Source organism: Monodelphis domestica, chromosome 6 (assembly GCF_027887165.1).
Source record: "Monodelphis domestica isolate mMonDom1 chromosome 6, mMonDom1.pri, whole genome shotgun sequence".
In the NCBI taxonomy this organism is placed as follows: domain Eukaryota; kingdom Metazoa; phylum Chordata; class Mammalia; order Didelphimorphia; family Didelphidae; genus Monodelphis; species Monodelphis domestica.
The window spans coordinates 203391722-203411934 of NC_077232.1; the positions used below are offsets into that span (position 1 = coordinate 203391722).

Genomic DNA, 20213 nt, shown 5'->3' on the forward strand with positions numbered 1-20213 from the left:
CCTTAGGCAGAAGGCCTTTCTAAGAAGGCCCTCCAATGCTTCAAATAAATAATCCAGGTAACATTTTACTCACATATTGATTTTTAAATCCCTTTGAGCTTTTCCCTCTTTTAAATATACCATAATATGATTTTCCTTGTTTAGAGAAAAATGCAAAAGGATTCCAAAAAGATTCCTTTTAGGGGGTTACTAAGTACAACATAAAATCCTTAAATAATTAACCAGTGAAAATATTAAGTTTCTCTTTTATAACAACAAATAGTTAAAAATTCTATAGGTTAGATAGAGTGATGGGGTAATGGTGGGCAGCACTTGTAATATATATTAATGGGAGAGGCTGAGAGTAAGGGATCACTTACATTCAGGAATTCTGAACTGCAGTAGGGCTAAAGATTGATTGGATGTCTGCAGTAAATCTAATGCTATCCCAAGAGTAGGAGATCAACAAAAAGAAATGAGGTGGAAGTCTCAATGCTTATTAGCAATAAGATCAGGTCTATGAATATTTTCTATATATAAAGACTTATGGAGACCTTGCCCCCCCCCAAAAAAAAACAACCCCACAGATTAATCCCTGGTCCCAATGTAATCTGAGGCAACTAACCTTTACTTTCTCAATTTATGGAACAAGGAGATCATAATAATGGAATACATTCTCTAAAAGTTAAAGCAAAATGTAAATGCAAGGTAATATAATAAATTTCCTAATAAATATCTTAGAGTTATCCTATGAAGAATAGACTAAGCCAAATTAAAACTAATGGAAGGAATAAGTTCATACTGCAGTTATGACAATTGTTGATCATTATTATTGAAAGAGAATTTGACTAATGCATAATGTAGATACTTACTGATGGACTATCAATATTTCCTGCACTCTCTCCCTCTCTCTGTCTCTGTCTAGGTCTCTCTCTCTCTCTCTCTCTCTCTCTCTCTCTCTCTCTCTCTCTCTCTCTCTCTGTCTCTCTCTCTCTTTCTCTCTCTCCATTCCCCTCAGGTTAAAGTATGAAAATATGTACTGAATTAAAGGTGACATTGATAACTTTTTTTTTTACATTGATAACTTAATATGGTATAAACTTTCTGAATACATAGCCATATTTGAAGAGCAAATATTGTCCCCACTAAAGAACACTAATGGTGAGATTCATCCTCTTCATTAATCTTTCTTGTTCTATCTTCCCCATTTCTGTTTCTTTTTATACGTTTTCTTCTGCCCATTAGATTTTGAAGTTCTTGAGGATAGGGACTATCTTCTTTTCTATTTTTTCTTCTTTAAGCACTTTCCTCAAGGCTTAGCACAGTTTTAGACGCTTAGCAGGAATATTTATTTGTTGGCTGAGTGACTTAGAAGTTAATATGGACAATGAATGACTAACTTTAAGCTACCTGGTATGAGGAACATCAGGGATACCATCAAATGACACTGACTTTCCTAACTTGGCAGGAATGATCCAGTGTACAGCAAATTATTTGAAATAGACTTTTCTAAAAGGTTGACTTACTTTATAGACTATTCTAAAGAAAATAATTGGCGAACACTGAAAAATTTTAAATTGCCAAGGCTGGAAAAAGTATTTCAGAGAACTATTCAGCAGAAGCACAACTCATAAGTAAAACCACATCACTCCCTCATTAAGACTGGTAAAGGATTCTCTATTATCTTGAAGGTAGAAACTCATCAGCCTGGGGAACTTCTTAGCTTAGCATATAAAGCCTTTCACAGTGTGACTCCAGCCTGTCTTTCCAATCTTCTTTTACATTGTTACTTACTTGCTAACACTTCACATTTCAGTTAAAATGGACTACTTACTACTTCCCAAACTGTTTCCTCCTGGACCGTGTCCCATCCTGCTTGAAATGGACTTTCATTTCATTTCTACCTCTTAAAATCCATAGCTTACTTGAAGACTCACTTCATTGATACCTTTTAACCAAATCCCTTCCTGATTTTCCAAATTGTTTGTGTTTTTTTCTCTCATCACATTATTGTATTATATAAATATACATGAGATTACAGACTAAAAGCTGGGAAAGACTTTAGAAGTTTCCTAGATCCACTCTCTCCATTTTACATATCAGGAAACTGAGCTCCAAAGAGGGAAACTGAGCTCCAAAGAGGTTAACTAATTTCTCCACATTTACATAGGTAATAAGTAAAGTGTCTAAAGGATTAAACCTGGGACCTTTGAAATCTAATACTATTTCTGCACTACCACACAACCTATGCATAACTCTATTTGTGTGTTATATATTTTCTCCTACCTCACCTTGTGGAATATAAGAAAGGAATAGTTTTTCATTTTTCTTTATATATCAACCTCATGGTTCACAGTAGGTATTTTAAACCCTTCTTTTTGTCTTAGAATTGATATTAATATTAGTTTTAAGTCAGAAGAGTAGAAAGGACTAGGTAGTCAGGGTTCAATGACTTACCCAGGATCACACAGCCAAGAACTCTCTCAAGTCAAATTTGAACCCAGGACTTTCCATCACCAAGTCAGGCTCTGTATCCACTAAACCTCCTTGCTACTCCTTACACAGTATTTAATAAGTGTTATTTTTTTAATTGTATAGAAAAAAGAACATTTTAGCTGGAAAGTATCTTATTATAGACCTTTTAGTTCAGCCACCTCATTTTGCAAATGAGGAAATTAAGACCTAGAGAAGGTAAATAATATCTTGAAGTCACAAGGTCAACAAGTGATTAAATCTTATTCCTGTCTTCTGACAATCTAGTGCTTTTATGTGACAAAAATAATTTCGTATCAGAAATATAAAGGGTTGTATAGTTAATTGATTAGATGTTAATTTATTGATGTATTGGATAAATAAATATAAGGTAATTAAGCCCACTATCTTAATAATCAGGGACAGAATCAAATAACTCTGACATTCCTAATTTGGCAGTAATCATCTGCTGGACAGCAAAATACTTGGCATGCAGTCTTCTAAAAAGAAGACTTACTCTATGAACCATACCACATAAAATAACGGAAAACACTTTCTCTGGATTGTATCATTAAGAAAAATAGAAATTAGACTCTCTATAAATTTCTTATACATATATGTGAATTGCATTGACATAATCCAGTGTGATCCTGAGCAAATCACTTAACTTCCAGGAGTTCTAGGCAATTCTCCAAGATTAACAGTTAAAGAGATGGCACCATCTGTCATTGGCAGAAAGTTTCCTTACCTGGGAATTCCTTTTGCTAATGAAATCTCAGATCCAGTTCCTATTCCTGACCTTAAACTTTTTGAAGCCAAGGGTTGTTCTTCACTTTTGTCTTTACATACTCACCAGCAAATAATATGGAGTCATGAATATTTTTGCTGTTGTCGATTAATTGTTCAGTCATATCAGACTCTTTGGGATCCCATTTCGGTTTTTCTTGGCAAAGCTAATGGAATGGCTTGCCTTTTCATTCTTTAGGTCATTTTTACAGATAAGGAAACTGAGCTGAACAGGGTTAAGTGACATTTCCAGTCTCACACAGCTAGTAAATGTCTGACACTAGATTTGAACTCAGGAAGATTTATCTTCCTGACCCCCAGACCTGGCATTCTATCTATTGCCCCACCTAGTATGTTTATATGCATGTACATTTTGGGAGCATTCACATTTGGGATGCTTGTTGAATTGCATTGAATTGAATGTAGATTCCATACAATCTAGTTTTGACTTTTTGCTCTCTGCCCTGGGCAAACATTAAAATAAGCCAAACCTTTCACTTAGTCTAAGTTACAATTTCACTCAAAGTACAAGGCAGCCACCTCTTGCCAGTGGAAGATGACATTAAATGTGTCATTGGCCCTTCACTAGGAAGGGCCCAGTTGTATCTAAGCATTCGACGATAAACTCTGGTGTCTAATAAAATATGTAAGAAGCTCCTCTGATTCAGATGCCCTGGAATCCTGGAAATGCTCCCCATGACAAGCTCTGAAAAGCAGTAATTGCTGAGACTGTGAAAAGAGTGTCAGAGGTAGTGCTGGAGGTGTCAAAAGATGATACAAAGCAAGAACACTGAGGACCTTTCTGGATCTGACTTCCAGCTGCACTCTGCTGCCTTTGACTATGAGGGTCCCAGCTCTTGTATACTTAAACCAAAGCATTCAATATTTAATTTCACATTTATAACATGAAATTCTTTCTTACCATTTAAGTGTTTTACTGCTCCAATAAATCCAAGTAAGCTGCTGATGGACTCCAATTCTTTTGGAGATAATTTAAATGAAATTTAATTTTATTTGAACATTTTAAGAGTACATGTTCTCTTTTTAACATTTAAAGTGAACTCTCCTGAATACCATAAATATCTACCACAAGGACATATTTGCATTTAATCTATACATAACATAAAATAGCATTTCTTCCTTGCAATTGACTAAGCATTACTTGCCTATAAATTTAGATGTAAAAAAATCAATTTATATTTTAATCAGTGACTCTCTGTAGACAGGTGACTAGGTTGCTGTCACTTATAAAATATCTTCAGTATAAAGTTCCTGTAATTCCATATATTCATTTTCCATTTTAGACCCAGAAAACTCAAGGAAATTGGAATTTAGGAGGTAAAATAGTGTTCTGGTTCTACTTAGCCCTAAACACATCATCATTCCCATTGAATAGAAATGAGCGTGACTTCTGGGTCATGCAAGGACCTATACCAAAATACCATACTATTCATTTGACGTACAAAAATCACATTGGGTCGTAGAGTTTCCCAGAAAAATATATGCAACAACTTCTCTATCCCATGGAATGTTTCTCAAGTGTTTATAAATCACATTTGTACTTGACAAGTTAAAAAACTCAATATATTTCAAGACTTTAAGTTTAACTTAACAGTCAAATAGAACCAACAGATGAAGAGTAAATATTTTAGTCCTCTTGAGGCAAAGGAAGTTGAACATAAACTTATAAAGGAGAAAGTTGTGACTTAGTATGTTTGGAGACTTATTAGCAGCCTCAAGTCAATGCTCAGTGGGACTAACATATTCACAAGCAACATCTTTACCGTACAAGGCTCAGCAAACACATTTAAAGTAGCAAAATCACTAGCAATAGATTTAGACAGTATCCAAACAAAAACTTCTACAATATTAACAAGATATAGGACACATCATGCAAGGCAGCTACAGAAATATGAATAATATATTATCAAAAAGGAAAAAAAATCCCTTCTGATTTGAGAAATGCAAATTAAAAAAAAAAACAACAACTCTGAGGTACCATCTACTACCTATCAGACTGGCCAATGTAGCAGTAAATGAAAACAATAACCGTTGGAGAGAATCAGGACACTAATGCATTGATGGTAGAGTTGTGAACTGATTCAATCATTCTGGAGGGCAATTTGGAATTATGCCCCAAGAGCTATACAAGAACGCATGCCCTTTAATCCAGTAATACCACTACTAGGTCTGTATCTCAAAGATATAAAAAATGAGAAGAGAGCTGTGTGTACAAAAATATTTATAGGAGCTCTTTTTGTGGAGGCAAAGAATTGGAAACTAAAGGGATGTCCCTCAATTGGAGAATAGCTGAACAAATTGTGGTATATGATGGTAATGAAATACAACTGTGCTATAAGAAATGATGAAGCAACTGATTTCTATAAGAACTGGAAAAACCTACATGAACTGATGTGGAATGAAATAATCAGAACCAGAAGAACATTATACACAGTAACTGAAATATAGTGAAATCATCATATATGCTATTGACAGCAATAAGATTGTCTATAAAGGAAAATTCTGAAGGACTAATGAAAAATAATGCTACTCATCTCAAGAGAAAGAACTGCTTTAGTAGAAATGCAGATGAAAACATATGATTTATCACTTGTTTATTTTGGTATTTGTTTGGGGGTTTTGATTTTATAAGATTATTCACTCACAAAAATGAATAATATAGAAATTTGTTCTGTATGATGATACATGTATAATATAGATTGAATTTCTTATCAGTTCCAGGAGGGAGGAAGGGAAGAATGGAAGGAGACAACATAGATCATATAATTTCAGAAAACTTATGAGGAAATTCATTAAAATAATCTTTTTATAAAAGGATAAGATCACTCATAAAAGTTCTAAGACAAGGATAAGCAGGTTAAAAATCTATATAAATATTTGCCAAAGTAGGTATGTGCAAATAAATGTATATTTATTAAGCATTTATTATGTGCTGAGCAGTGTGTTAAGTTTTGCAAGTTATACATACAAAAGTGAGACATGTTGCCACCTCCCCCTGACCCCTATTTATCTGTTTGTTATCTTTCTAGTTTCATATTCAGGTGTTCTTGGAATGTTATGGTTCAGCAGGCTGTCAGACCAAATAGTATGCAAACTTCATTGTTTCCTGCATTGTTTCTTGCTGCTTTATGAAATAATTTCCCCATAATCTTTTATCATCCTTCTCTATTCTATTTTATAAAATCTGACATTGGTAATATGGCTCCAAATGTTGGAATATCACAAACTCTCAAGATTCACAATTATGACCTAGCCTAAGGGCAATGTAGAGATTCACAGAGGGGGTAAATAGATTGTAGCATATTACCACTAATAAAATTCCTGAAAAAAAGTGGCATAAGAAATGTCATTAAAGAGCTAGCAGAGAGGAAAAAGAGGTGAGTTGTTCACGTAGCAAGAGAAAGGGGTGAATAGGCATTCTGAATACTATATAATTATTTGCATAAAGTTAGGTGACCTGGAAGAAAATTTGCAATATGTGCGATGGATTCCTGCATGGAGAATTTTGGGAGAACAGTTGCAAATGATGAGAAGGTATGAATGAGCTAATGCACTTGTATTTACCATATACTATATAGACATCTCATGTATCATGAGCTATATCTCATATACCTATATAGCTATGTCATATGCATTTACCATTTGAGAAATAGATATCATTCCAATTATTATTCTATTTACATCTATATAAAACATGGTAACCCCAAGTGCATTAGTGTAGATCACAGATCATTCATACATTCTCATTTGTCATTTGTCATTGTTCTCCCAAAATTCTCCATAGAAGAAAACACCCAGCATGCTGAGCATTTGCCTTCTGTTCTTGGGTGTATATGTCTATATGTGGGTATGCAAGCATTTATGTGTCTGTGTGTGTCTCTGCATGTATCACATGTTCATGTTGAACTTGGATTACCACAAGGATGATTTAAAGATTTAAACACTGCTGAGGAATATTAGCCAAATTTAGACCACACATAATCTTTGGAATTCAGAAAAAACAAACACCTAAAACTGCACCAAAATATACAGGAAACTCGTTAAATCAGGGATCATGCCACTTTGGCTTTGTATTCTCAGCACTCATCACAGAGCTGACATGGAGCAGGTGCCTACTAAAGTGTTTAATTGCTTGACAGTCAGATAATCAAATTAGCTCTGATATAATATATATGTTAGTGTGTATCATATCATATGTGGTGTGTGTGTGTATATTTGTCTCATATATATATCTTACATATATATATATAAAATTGGTTTTTCTCATTTATTTACATGTTGCTCCCCTCAATAGAAAATAAGCTCCTTGAAAGCAGAATCTGTTCCATTTTCATCATTTTATCAGCAGTAGGCAGAATGTACTATCCAGGTAGTGCAACCTCTGAAACAAAGTAAGTTCCAGGAAACATTAATAAATGCTTTTGGAATAAATGAATGATTGAAAGATGACTATTACATCCTTGTGGTAATCCAAGTTCAACTTGAACATGTGATACATGCAGAGACACACACAGACACATAAATTCGTGCATACCCACATATAGACATATACACCATTTTTTGTTTTTGTTTTTGTTTTTGTTTTTGCTTTTCAGTTCTGAACATAGCATTTCCAAAACCCTTAACAAATACGTATCAAGGGTGGGTTAGATTTGGTTAATTTGAAAAATAGACTTTGGCTTTCAAATTTAGAAATGGAATCTCTATTGCATTTTCTGCTCCTTGTGTTTGCTGAACAAAAGGGCTGACCAAAAGCAAACAGTTTTAGCAAGAGTTACAGAAGGAAAATAATGGATATTTTTTTTCCCAGAAGGTGTTGATGGATACTTGGGTTTTGTTCTTTAACTTTGTTCTCTATTGCCACTGGTTTCCTTTCTATAGCACACAGTTAAAGCTGTTTTCCAGGTATTTTTAATAAAAAAAACCCATACTACAAAAAAGCTACATTTCCCCAAAGTTTTAAAATGCATCACAGTGCACAGTGAGAAACAGACTCCTAGGAAAAAAAGATGAAAGAATAGAAAAACCCTGACAGTGATGATATTACCATGGTCCTTGCTTTATAAGCCTTTGAGGCTTTCTTTTAAACAAAGAAAGAAAAGTATTTTGCTTTCAAGAGACGATTAAGCTTCTTTGGAATTATAGCATCTTTCCTTAAAAACAAAAAACCCCAATAAATATCTCAAACAGCTTAGGCTAGAAAACATTTTGTATATGGGCCCAGAGGGTGCCCTTCCTTTATTAGGATATATTTTCTATATGTGACACTTTATGGATTAAATATTATATGAAGTTGATTCCAAATAAAAAGTATATTTTTCTAAGACCATAGAAGCAACAAAGGTTATTATTCTCTCTAAATCAGACATGAATTCAATATACTACACTGAAAAAGTAAAAGTTCTATTTGAATTATTACAAGATGTACAATATGTTTTAAACACCACTAACGAATATTAACAAATTTTAGGCTAAAACTTAATTTGACATTACTTTAGGAATTAGAAAAAGATAAAAGTGAACCGAAATGTACAGGAAACTCCTTTAGGGCAAGGATTATGTCACTTGGGCTATGTATTCTCAACATTTGTCATAGGCCTATTATATAGGAAGTACCTAATAGAATATTTTAATTGAATGAAAGACAGATGGTCAAATTGGCTCTAATATAATCAGTTGACATGATGGTCTTTATAATGAACTCAGTGGTAATATATCAAATGAACTTTTTCATCCCCTAACTCCACAAGATCTCTCCTTCATTCTCCTCTTTCCTTCTCTTTCTTTTCACTCCTTCCTAAAATCTTTTCATAAGGCCCATTTTCCAATGTAATAATTAATGATTATTTGATTGTAATTGTCTATTGATTCATTCATAATATTCACTTTACTAATATCTTGTGAGATATTTATAACCTTATGGGAATTTTGTTGCTGTTAACAAGTTTCTGTTTATGAAGACACTTGACATGGTCATTTAAAAGATTTACTTTATTTTGGTAGGAATATATTCCTGATACATAAACTGCTGAACTTGGGTATGATCCAATTTGAGTTATTCAATCAGAGTAAGTACTTCCAGTATTTATTAATTACCTTTGTGACCCTAGGGAAGTCATGTAACCCTCTCTGAAAATGTTTCCTTGTCAAAAAATGTACCTACTTCATAGGGTTAGTGTGAAGATCAAATGAATCATATCTATAAAGGGTTTTGTAAACTTTAAAGTACTATTTAAATGATGATGTGGTTATTTGGTCATGTCCCATTCTTTGTGACTCTATGGACAACAGGCATGGACAATATTATAATTTGGCAGCTAAGTGGCCCAGTGGATATGACTCTGGTCTTGGAGTCAAGAAGACCTGTATATGAATCTAGCCAAATGCATTTATTTGCTGTGAGTCTCTGGGCAAGACTCTTCACTTCTTTTTGCCTTAATCCACTGGGAAAAGGAGTGGCAAACCATTCCAGCATCTTTACCAAGAAAATTCCATGGAAAGCATTGGTATGCTATGGTCTATGGAGTCAGACACAACTAAACAACCCAATAGTAACATATCTACTTATCTTCATCATCATCGGGTAGGCACTATATGAGGATCCTGGAGGACATCCTTCAGAATGGCAGGTATATTTTCTTCATTCAAAAGTTGTCTTCTATGAGAGTAGTTATGGTCCTTTCTTTCTTGCTTTTTTTTTTTTTGCATGGGTTTCTCAGTTTGGAAGAAGACCACTGTCCTTCTAGAAATGCCAAACAACCATTTTCACTGAAAGGTCTGTTGGGAACTAGTAAGCTTTGAGTTTCCTTGGAACCCTAAGGGGAGTGGGGGGATAGATGGGAGAAAACTTATTTCTCATATTTTGAATTATTTCAATTTCTAGATTTTGAATTGAAGTTAAGATTTGTCCCTTGGAACTTTGTATTCATGTCTTCCATTTCAAAGAAATTCAAGGAGTGATCCACCTTAGAATATCTTCTATTACAGGATAATTGAAAAATGAAATTATGGATTCTATCTTATACAAAAAATATGGACCAGCTTCAATCAAGAGTGTCTGCGAGTCCAGAACTTGATTTCTCCTTCTAGATGCTGGAGTCATAGTAAGAGGTATGTGATTTTCCACCATTAATCAAGATATTGAGGAGGGACTGAGAGAACGATGGACTGCCTCCTGACTGACTATTCACCATTTGGAGGTATCTTAGGTTGTCTAGGTGAAAACAGAATAATGACCTCACAAAATTTTGCTTAGTGCTCCATGCAGCAGAATTTATGTGTCTTAGATCACTGAGAGTGACCATTGGCCAATTAATTTATTGGTTATTGCTAGCCTAATCAATACATTGGTTTTCTTACCTGGAAACCAGTCTCTCAGAATTTTAATCATTACAGTGGCTAAAGAAAAAGGAAATATTGTTTCTGTACTTATTTTGGCTAAAGAAAGAGGGATGTCAGTAAGACAGCATGATAGGGTGTTAAAATGAAAAAATAAATAAATGCTGACTGGGCTTAAGTCTTGCCTCTATAACCTACTAAGGTCATAGTACTGGGGAAAGGAAAGGGAAAGAAGAAAGAAACAAGTATTTATTAAGCACCTACTATGTGCCAGGCACTCTGCTAAAGCTCTTTACAAATTTAATCTCATTTAAACCTCACAACAACCTTCAGTGCATGCTGGCCTCCTGGCTGTTCCATGAACAAATTACTCCATCCCTTAGTTTCAGGCATTTTCTCTGGTATTCTACCATATCTGGAATGCTTTCATTTCCCCCTTCCAACTACTGATTTCTTTGGTTTGCTTTAAGTTTCAATTAAAATCATATTTTTATAGGATATCTTTCTTATCCCCCCCTTAATTCTAACATCCTCCTTTTGTTCATTATTTCCTATTTATTATGTATAAAGCCTGTCTATTTTTGTTTACAATTTGTTTTACCCATTAAATTGTAAACTCCTCAAGGGCAGGGACTGTAATTTGCTTCTTTTGGTGTCTCCAGCATTTAAAATAGTACCTGATATATAGTAAGTGCTCAATAAATGCTTACTAGTCAATTTATTGAAGGTAGGTATTATTATTAACAACATTTTATAGTTGAAGAAACTGAGGCAGATCAGTTAATCTCACAGGGTCTTAGCTTCTTTTGTCTAATGAAGGGATTAAAATAAATGACCTCTTAAACTCCTACCAATCTGGTATCCCATTAATAAATTTCCACTTAGTCCTGTTTTTGAGTCACTTTTTATTATACAGTCATATAATTTGTTAATAAATGTCAGTACTTTGTAATCTCATTTTTTAAATTAAACAAGCCATTTTTAATCAACTTAAATGCAGATTTTACCAATGTTAAACCATTTAAAATACAAGTTAAGCAAACGTTTTTTTTTTTTAGTCTGACCTCATTTTATTGATCTGGAGGATTTTCAGGCAAGGTGACTCTCTCATTCAGGCCTTCCTCAATATTTAAAAAGAGCTGCTTGGGGGCATTTTCCCAAAATCATATAGTCAGTATATCCTTACTATGGCCTCACTCAGAGAGGATCTCTCCATTCATCACTCTAATACTATTTCACTGAAAATTTACCTGCAAAACACTTTTTCTAGTCCTCCTTAGAATTTAGAAGGTATTTTGAATTTAAAAGAATAAGAGAGTCTTCTTACTTCAAGATTTCTTTTTTAAGTAGTTCTTCAACACAACCTATTATTATGAATTTCATAAAAATCTCCTGCAAAGACAAATCAACTACCCATCTTAGAAAAACTTCAACACTTCAGGGGACTTTGTCTTTAATTCTTTTCTTTTAGGTTTTGAAAAATTATGAGAGCAAAAAGAGAGGTAGCAGAGCATAGTAGATAAAAAAGAAGCCTTCCAACTCAGAAATGTATGGATATAAGTCCTGCCTTGGACATATGTTGATTGTGCGACTCTGGGCAAGTCACTAATCTTCAAAATGCCCAAGAGACTTTTTAACATTATATAAATTTCAAAGATGTTCTCATGCATTTGAAAGATCAAGGTTGTTTACAAGATTTTTCTTGATAAAATCATAGTTCTTTTCCCAAGGTTCAAATAATAATGAAAAATCATAAACATTTTCAACTAGAAAAATGCATATTACACACATGAAATCATTTCATTTTCCATAGTGCTACCAGTTATAAATGACTTTCAGGGATTAGAAAGCAAAGATGGCATAGTATATTTCTACAAGGAATTTACACAGTTGCTTATTCCACCATTTTAAACCAGTTAAGTCTGGTTCAAGCCAGTTTAAAGCAGTTAAACTCAGTCTAATATAGTTCAAACTGGTTCAATCTAGATAAAATCAGTTCAGACTGATTTAAGCCACTTTAAACCTGCTTAAACTGGTTCAATCCGATTTAAAATGCTTCAAACCAATTTAAACCTGAAAAATACTAGTTCCCCAGCAAGTTCAATGTGTTTTGATGGGTTAAGCCTGCTTAAAAAATAAAACCCATTTCATTTCATTAAATTTTTTTTTCTGTTCATAACTCATTTTTTTCCTTTATAGGGTTAAATTTTGCTGTATCCTTGACATTTGTCTTTTTTTAATTTCGTAAAAACTTTAAAATTATTTTCTTAGATTAAAAGTTGGCACAATTTTCAATGATGGCTTTCTAATTTTTTTGATCCATGTTCAAAGTGTGATAATACTCATTAGTCATCATAATTTCTATGATGTTCAGTCATTTCTTTTAAAAATGTGTGAATTAAAGCTATATTAAACATCCAACAAAGTAACTGAAAGAGCAGTGACATATACAATGAGGAAAGGCAATAATGTGTATATTAGCAATGAATCTATTAACAGTAATATTAAGACTCAAAAGGTCTATAAAATGAACTCAAGGGAAAGAACAGGAAAAAATTTGAAGTTGTAAAGAAATGCTATATCAATTGGCACAGCTCACTCATTTTACAGATACGGAAACTGAGACCCTTAGAGACTATGTGACTTGTTCAAGATAACACAATTAATAAAGATATGAACTCAGGTCCTCTGATTACATTCTACATTTTCTGCCATGTGTTTACATATGTCTGACCCTAGCTAATTGCCAGTAATCCCTACTAAGTCCACACTTTAAAAGAGAAAGGAAAAAAAAAACAATGCTTTGAATTTCTCAGCTCTGGTGCCCTTTGATTTTTCTAGAGTTGACAAACTTTAGAACAGATGCTTATGGAAAGGAATATGAGAAAATCTGAAAAATCCTAAGAGACCATCAAGTTGAGGAAAGGGAATCAGAATTCAAAATATCTATTGTTTCATTTCTGAGGCATGAAAATGACTATAACATGGAACCCATTCAAGGATTCTAAATCTCAAAAGTTTCTTTTATCAACGTATTTGTGGATTTCAGCTAGTTATTTTCCTTTTGATCTTGAATTTACTTAGCTTTTATTTTTATTTATTCAGTAAGGTTTTCATTTTTATTTCATTTTCCCATGAAATATCAGACATTTTCCACTGTTTTATTAATAAGACAAATAAAGAAAGCTCCTATGTAAGATAAACTAATCAAGTCTTTCCAATTCTACATATTTAAAATCACAAGGCATAAAAATAAAAGAATGGAGAGATGCCACTTGAACTAATTTCAGTATCAGAGTGCAGATTGCCTTCAATTATGTCCCCTCTTTACATTGCTATAGAAGTGAAAAGATGTGGTTTACTGTATAAATGGTGAAACAGGCATTCTCTATTAGCAAATCAAAAACATAAGAGGGGTTCCTATTTGAACTCTAGAGATATTTTAATTTCTTTTTTTCTCTTCATCACATTCTTTCCCCCAGCCTCCCATAATCCTCTTTATTCTCATAATTACCTAACTTAATCAAAACTCCTCCTTTTCTTTGGCAGACCTCCTCCCCAAGGATCAGAGATTTCCCCAAGTTTCAGTTCTAATCATATTTCTTCTGAATCATTCAGATTTCTAGTTCTTCCCTAAGGCCCATTTCCTTTCATGACCTTTCAAGATCTAATGTCTCTGTGAAGATATTTTTAAAATTATTAACTCATAATTATATATCTGCCTGTAGAAAATACATTAATTTACCTAGTGACTGTGGAGCTTTCCACAAAGTTTAAGTCAGTCATTCAGGAAAAAAATACATTCTCTTTAACTAAAAATACAAAGATTTCCCAAAATCAACATTTCCTTGAAATCCTAGAAGCTAACTACCGTTTAGAAAGCATCATAGTGAATCAGTCAACAGGCATCTATTAGGTACCTGCAACATACCAGGAACTGTGTGAAGCATTACTGATGCTAAGAAAGGCAAAATAATAAGAAAACATAGGTTTGCTTTCATACAAGATAAATTTAGCTATCAATATAAGCATGCATTTTTGGTATATATGTGTAATATATGCATATATTTACTACATTATTACAATATTCATGCATGTATTTTACATGTATTTATACAAGGTAGAGCATTTTAGGCATGGGATAGTGTGAACTTTACATTACTCCACCCCACTTAGTCTAACAAAAACTGGAATGTCTACACCCATACTTAAGGATTAAGTATTTAGGAGGATGACCTATGACAGACATGTGCTAGCAAATGACAAATCAGAAATAACTGACAGACCCCTGGGCTGTCCTAAGCCAAGCTTAAGTTACCATTGGTACATGTGAGATGCAGGAAAGTGATGTAAAAACTGTCTATATATTTCGCATCACTTCCTCTCTCTGGTCTCTTTCCGTGGAGAGGTGGCTCTGGCGGCAGCTTGCTGAGTGTTTCGGCATCTTGGAGTGGTGTCAGCTATTGTCCATTTTGGTGGTGAGTTTTCCTTGATACTCTACTGGGAAAAGCTGAGGAGCCTAGTTCAGGTAGGCATCTTCACTGAGCTCTTGGAGTTTAGGCTGATTCTTTTCTTCTTTACCTTCCAAACACTATCCTCATAGAAAAGCCTCTAATCTTCTTCAAATACCTTGTGGCAGAGTTGAATTCCCCCTGGCACAGGCCAGGTGGGAGAAATCCTATACCCTCTTTCTCTCTCTTCTTCTCAATTCCTTCCCTCTATATTAATTAAAATCACCTTAAATTTTTGGGATCTTATCTGGTGACCAAATTAATTTATATTAGGTCAAAACTATAAAATTTATCCTTACAATAGTCAGTAAAATAATTGGGAGTAAGGAGACAGCTAGAAGACAGGTATATATGGAGGGGAATATTGTAAGAAGAGTGAAAAGATCATATGGAGGAAGGTTTGGAAAAGCTTTCAGTGCAAAGTATTTTAGATCAAATACAGTCAGTAGTGCTCATGAAGAGAAATCAAGCCCAGGCTCCTTCCTCCTGAAGTCTACTCTGCCACAATCTGGGTGCATAACCATATAACCTTATCTTGAACATATCAAGTTAAGAGGAACTTGCTAAATAATGAAGCCCATTAGATTTTTGGTTATTGCTGAGTGTTAGAAAATCATTTCTTGTATTAATGTCAAAATCTGCCTGACTATAATTTCTACCCAATGGTTTTTCCTTTACCCTCTGGACAAAAAGAGAATAAGACTGATACTTCCTCCAGATAACTCTACAAATATTTGAATGCAATTATCTTCTCCCTCTGAATCTCTTCTCTGCTCTAAATGCCTCCAGTTTCTTCAAATATTCTTTATGTGCTACAATTTTTAGTTCCATTATCATTCTAGTTACTTTCATCTGTACTTAAATCCAATTTGTGAATGTTTTTCTTAAAATTAATTATCCAGAACTGAGTACAATGCAATATAATATGTGGTCTAACTAGAGTAAAGTGGGAAAATAGGCTCCCTTCTACTAGATACGATATATTTATCAATTTAGCCTATGTCTACATTAGATTTTGGAGTATTTACTCCTACTATTGATTCCTACTGAGCTTGCAGTTTATTAAATACCCTATATCTTCAATAAACAATTATTTCCATTCCCCCACTATACTTGTAATTTGATTTCTGGAAACTAGCTGTTGAATTTTAAATTTATTCTGATCAAAGTCATCATTAGATTTGGTACATGTTCTAGCCTCTTGAGATCTTTTTATAAAATATAATTTTATATTTTTCAAATTTGCATAATTCACAAATCTGATGGCTATGCCTTCTATAACTTTTTGTCATTGACCAAAATGTTGAACAGAATAGAAATGGCATTGTTGTACATTACTAGAGACTTTGTTCTAGTTGATGGTGATCCACAAATCAATTACATATAAAATAAACCCAATTGTATAATATACATATTTCCCAGCAATATTTCTTCATCTGATTCACTTAAAATATATTATGCCTTTTATCAGGTACCTTTCTGAAAATAACAGAAATGATGTCTACCTCCACTCAACTTTCAAATTAAATTTCCTAAAATTAATCATATCATAAAAATCTAACCATATCTCGCTTCCTCTTCCTATTCAATGAATTCCAGTGACTCCCTATAACCTCTAGAATCAGATGCAAAATTCTCTGTTTTAGCATTTGAAGCCCTTCATAATCTATTTCCTTTCTACCTGTCCAGTTTTCTTACACCTTAGACCACAGCATGTGTTCTGCATTCCAGGGACACTGGCTTCCTTATTGTTCCTTGAACAAGAATCTCTGTTGAGAGATTCCAGGCATTTTCCCTGTCTGTTTTTCTGTGCTACCAATACTATCCTTTCTCATCTCTCCCTTCTGTTTTCCTTGGCTTTATTCAAGTTGCAAATAAAATCTCATCTTCTATGATAAACCTTTCCTGATCTCTCTTCATTTGAATGGCTTCCTTCTATTAATATCCACTTAATCCCTTATTGATTTTATTTGTAGAGAGTTGTTTGGATGTTGCTTTCCCTGTTAGACTGTGAGCTTCTTGAGAAAAGGGTCTCTCTTTTGCCTATCTTTGTATCCCTAGAACTTATAATAATTTTTGTCCTAGGGTATATATTTGTTAAATGCTTGCTGATTGATTAAATAACTATATACTAATGCTATCAGAGGGAAATGACATCTGTTTTACCTTACTGATGCCTACTGAACCCATGTTAGTTTTTAAAAAGCACCATAGCCTGAGTTCACAAATCATTTATTTAATAATTTGTTCTAAACTTTTGCTGAAAAGAGCAAAAAGAAATCTGATTTATCAATGGAGTATTTGTCTTTTTTCTCTTCTAAAAAATTGGGACAATATCTGGTCAGCCTTTTAAAAACTTCACTTTTCCCCACAATTATTAAAAAACCACCAAAAGTAGTTTAGAAATTTCTGATAATGAAATTCTATTCAGAAGATCTGCCAAATGACACTGGTGCTCACATAACTAAAGGATCATAAAACTGATATCAGAATCATATGATTCTATAATTTATATTAACTTTGTAAACCAACCTGTTTCAATTTCATACTGGGAAGAGCCCTGGGCAAAATTATGAAGTTTTTGGATGACATCCTCCTAGTTTCTTTTTGAAAGGAAAAGCATTTCTGTCCTGCATTTAGTAGGCTTTCTGTGTTCAATTGCCTATGGGGAATCTCTCAGCTACATGTAATAATCCTCCCTAATTTTCTACCTGATAGCTTTTTCAGGTATTTTTCTTCCTAATACATGCATCTTAAGAAGGGACTCTTCAAGACAAAAAAGAATTACTCTAATGACGGTATTTTATAATAGATAAGAGAGCTAATGCTTTGAAGAAGGGAACAGGAATATATCCCCTCAGAATACTGGAAATTCCTCTTCCTAGGGGCAGCCCTCATCATATTTTCCTGAGGGCTTTATAGTAACACTTCTAGAAGATCACAATGACAAAATGATACACTCTAAAACTTTTCTTTGTTTCTAAGTCCCAAAATAACCTGTCCACAAATACTAGTCTTGTAGTTTAATTCAGGACATCAAACCTGAAAATTACTAAAAGGGCAATGAAAAATCATATGGTAGGATTTAGTAAATTGCACCATATTACCAATGATGACATGTAAAAATAACTTAACAGATATCATTTAGGAAGTGAATGGCCATTAACATATTTGGATTAGTTTTATTCATGTAGGAGTATCAACAAGGGACAAAATATGGAGAGTCTCAGTGCTGAAGTGGTATTCCCCAAAAGATGCACAAAGGATAACTGTGTACTGAATGGTTCCTGTTTGGAAGATTTATGGAAGTACTTGGACAACATTCAGATAGGATGAGATGAAGAGAGGTTGTAATTTTTGCCACTAGAAGCAAGACCCACATACATCAGAGAATGGATCCACTTTAGTGTGGAAGTATTAAGCTCATTGAATTTGGGCTTAATTCAATTTAATTCAACAAACATTTGTCTGGAATAGGTGTATTCCAGGAACTGTGTTGAGGATACAAAGAGGATATAGTCCCTGACCTCAAAGAGTTTAATTTTGTCCCTTCTCTGCAGTAAGGAAGTGAAGTCACCTAGAAGGATTTGGGATTGGGAGTAGGTCACCTTTATCTAGCCACCTTTCTTCTCCAAGGTAAAATTACCCCTACTAGGAAAAAAAAAAAAATATATATATATATATATATATATCTTTCATTTGCATAGAGACTAGCTGTAAGCAAAAGATCATTGAACCTAGAGTAAGAATGTAAATGATTTAAGCAACTTTGCTCCCAAAGGCTGGGGGGAAAAATAAAGCAAAACAAAAACAAACTTGCATTGCAAGGAAAGGTTTATTTACTGATGTTACTTGAACTGAATTTCTTTGAGTTCTCTGCCAACTTTCTAAAGGAAGCATTGGCTTTAAAGTAAGGATGGGATTGAGCAGGGTAATAATTTTTTCTTTTTTTCCCAGTTGTTTCATCAAGGTTTCTTTATCAAGAAAAACATCCCCAAATAATAAAACAGATAGTTGGCTCAGGAGGCTAGGCAAAAGAATGCAGTATGCCTGCCAGGAGAAACTGTCAGTAGATAAGCAAAGAAAAAAATGACATTGAATCAAAGGGTCTTTATTCCAACTGCCTGGGGAAAATAACATTTTTTAAACATTCTGTAAAAATGAAAGTTTTCCTTAGTAATTCAGTAGATCTCTCAATTTGAAAAATGGATAATCATGAAACAGAAAGAATAATTTTCCTTGCCAAAAAAAGAATGAATGAAAGGGGTAAAAAGTGGCAAATTGTAAAACAACAATAACAACACATTAAAATTTGATTATTTGGAAATCGAATGCAATTAGTGGATTGCCTATACAGTTGGTTCATTTGTCTTCTTGCCTCCTCTACTCAGACTTTGCAATTTTTCCACTTCCCTACCAGCAGCTGTATATCCCAGAAGGTGCTTCTACTCTATGGTCTTTCCTTTGGACTCTTGAGTCCCTAGTTCAAAGCATCAGTCCATAAGGTATCCTCTTCATGCCTACTGCAATCCCATTTCAACTCCTACCCTCCTCTGGAATTCTCTATCTCCTCACCTACAACCTGGCTTTTGGTGATGATTTTCCCCTACCTTTCCAGATTCATTTTAAATCTTTCCCCATTAGAATGCAACTTCTTTGAGGGCAAAAATTGTCTTTTTCCTTGTATTTTTATCCCCAAGGCTTATCATGGTACCTGACTCAAAGTAAGACTCAAAAAATGGTCTATTCATCTATCTATCTATCTATCTATCTATCTATCTATCTATCTATCTATCTATCTTTCTGCCTATCTATACAAAAGGGAAAGAATCTCCTAAAATGTATCAATTACCCATGAAGAAAAATCAGTCAACAAGCATTTATTAAGCCTTTATAATAAGTTAAGTGATATACTAAGTACAATGGATATAAGGCCTATAAGGAGCTCAAATTTTAAGGAAGCAGAGATGTATAATCATCAGTGTACATACTGAATATAGGCTGTGTAAATAGGAGGCAATTCCATAGGAGAGGCATTGGCAGTGGGAGGGGAACCTGGGAATGATCTCCTGTAGAAGGTGGATGTGATTTAAGCCTTAATGGAAG

At 33.9% G+C, this 20213-nt stretch overlaps 1 protein-coding gene across 3 annotated transcripts in view; it reads right to left on the reverse strand.

Annotated features, from left to right (window-relative positions):
• MARCHF1 (membrane associated ring-CH-type finger 1) overlaps positions 1 to 20213 on the reverse strand; it is a 1076407-nt gene that overhangs the window by 838085 nt on the left and 218109 nt on the right. The gene's annotated exons all lie outside the window — the stretch shown is intronic.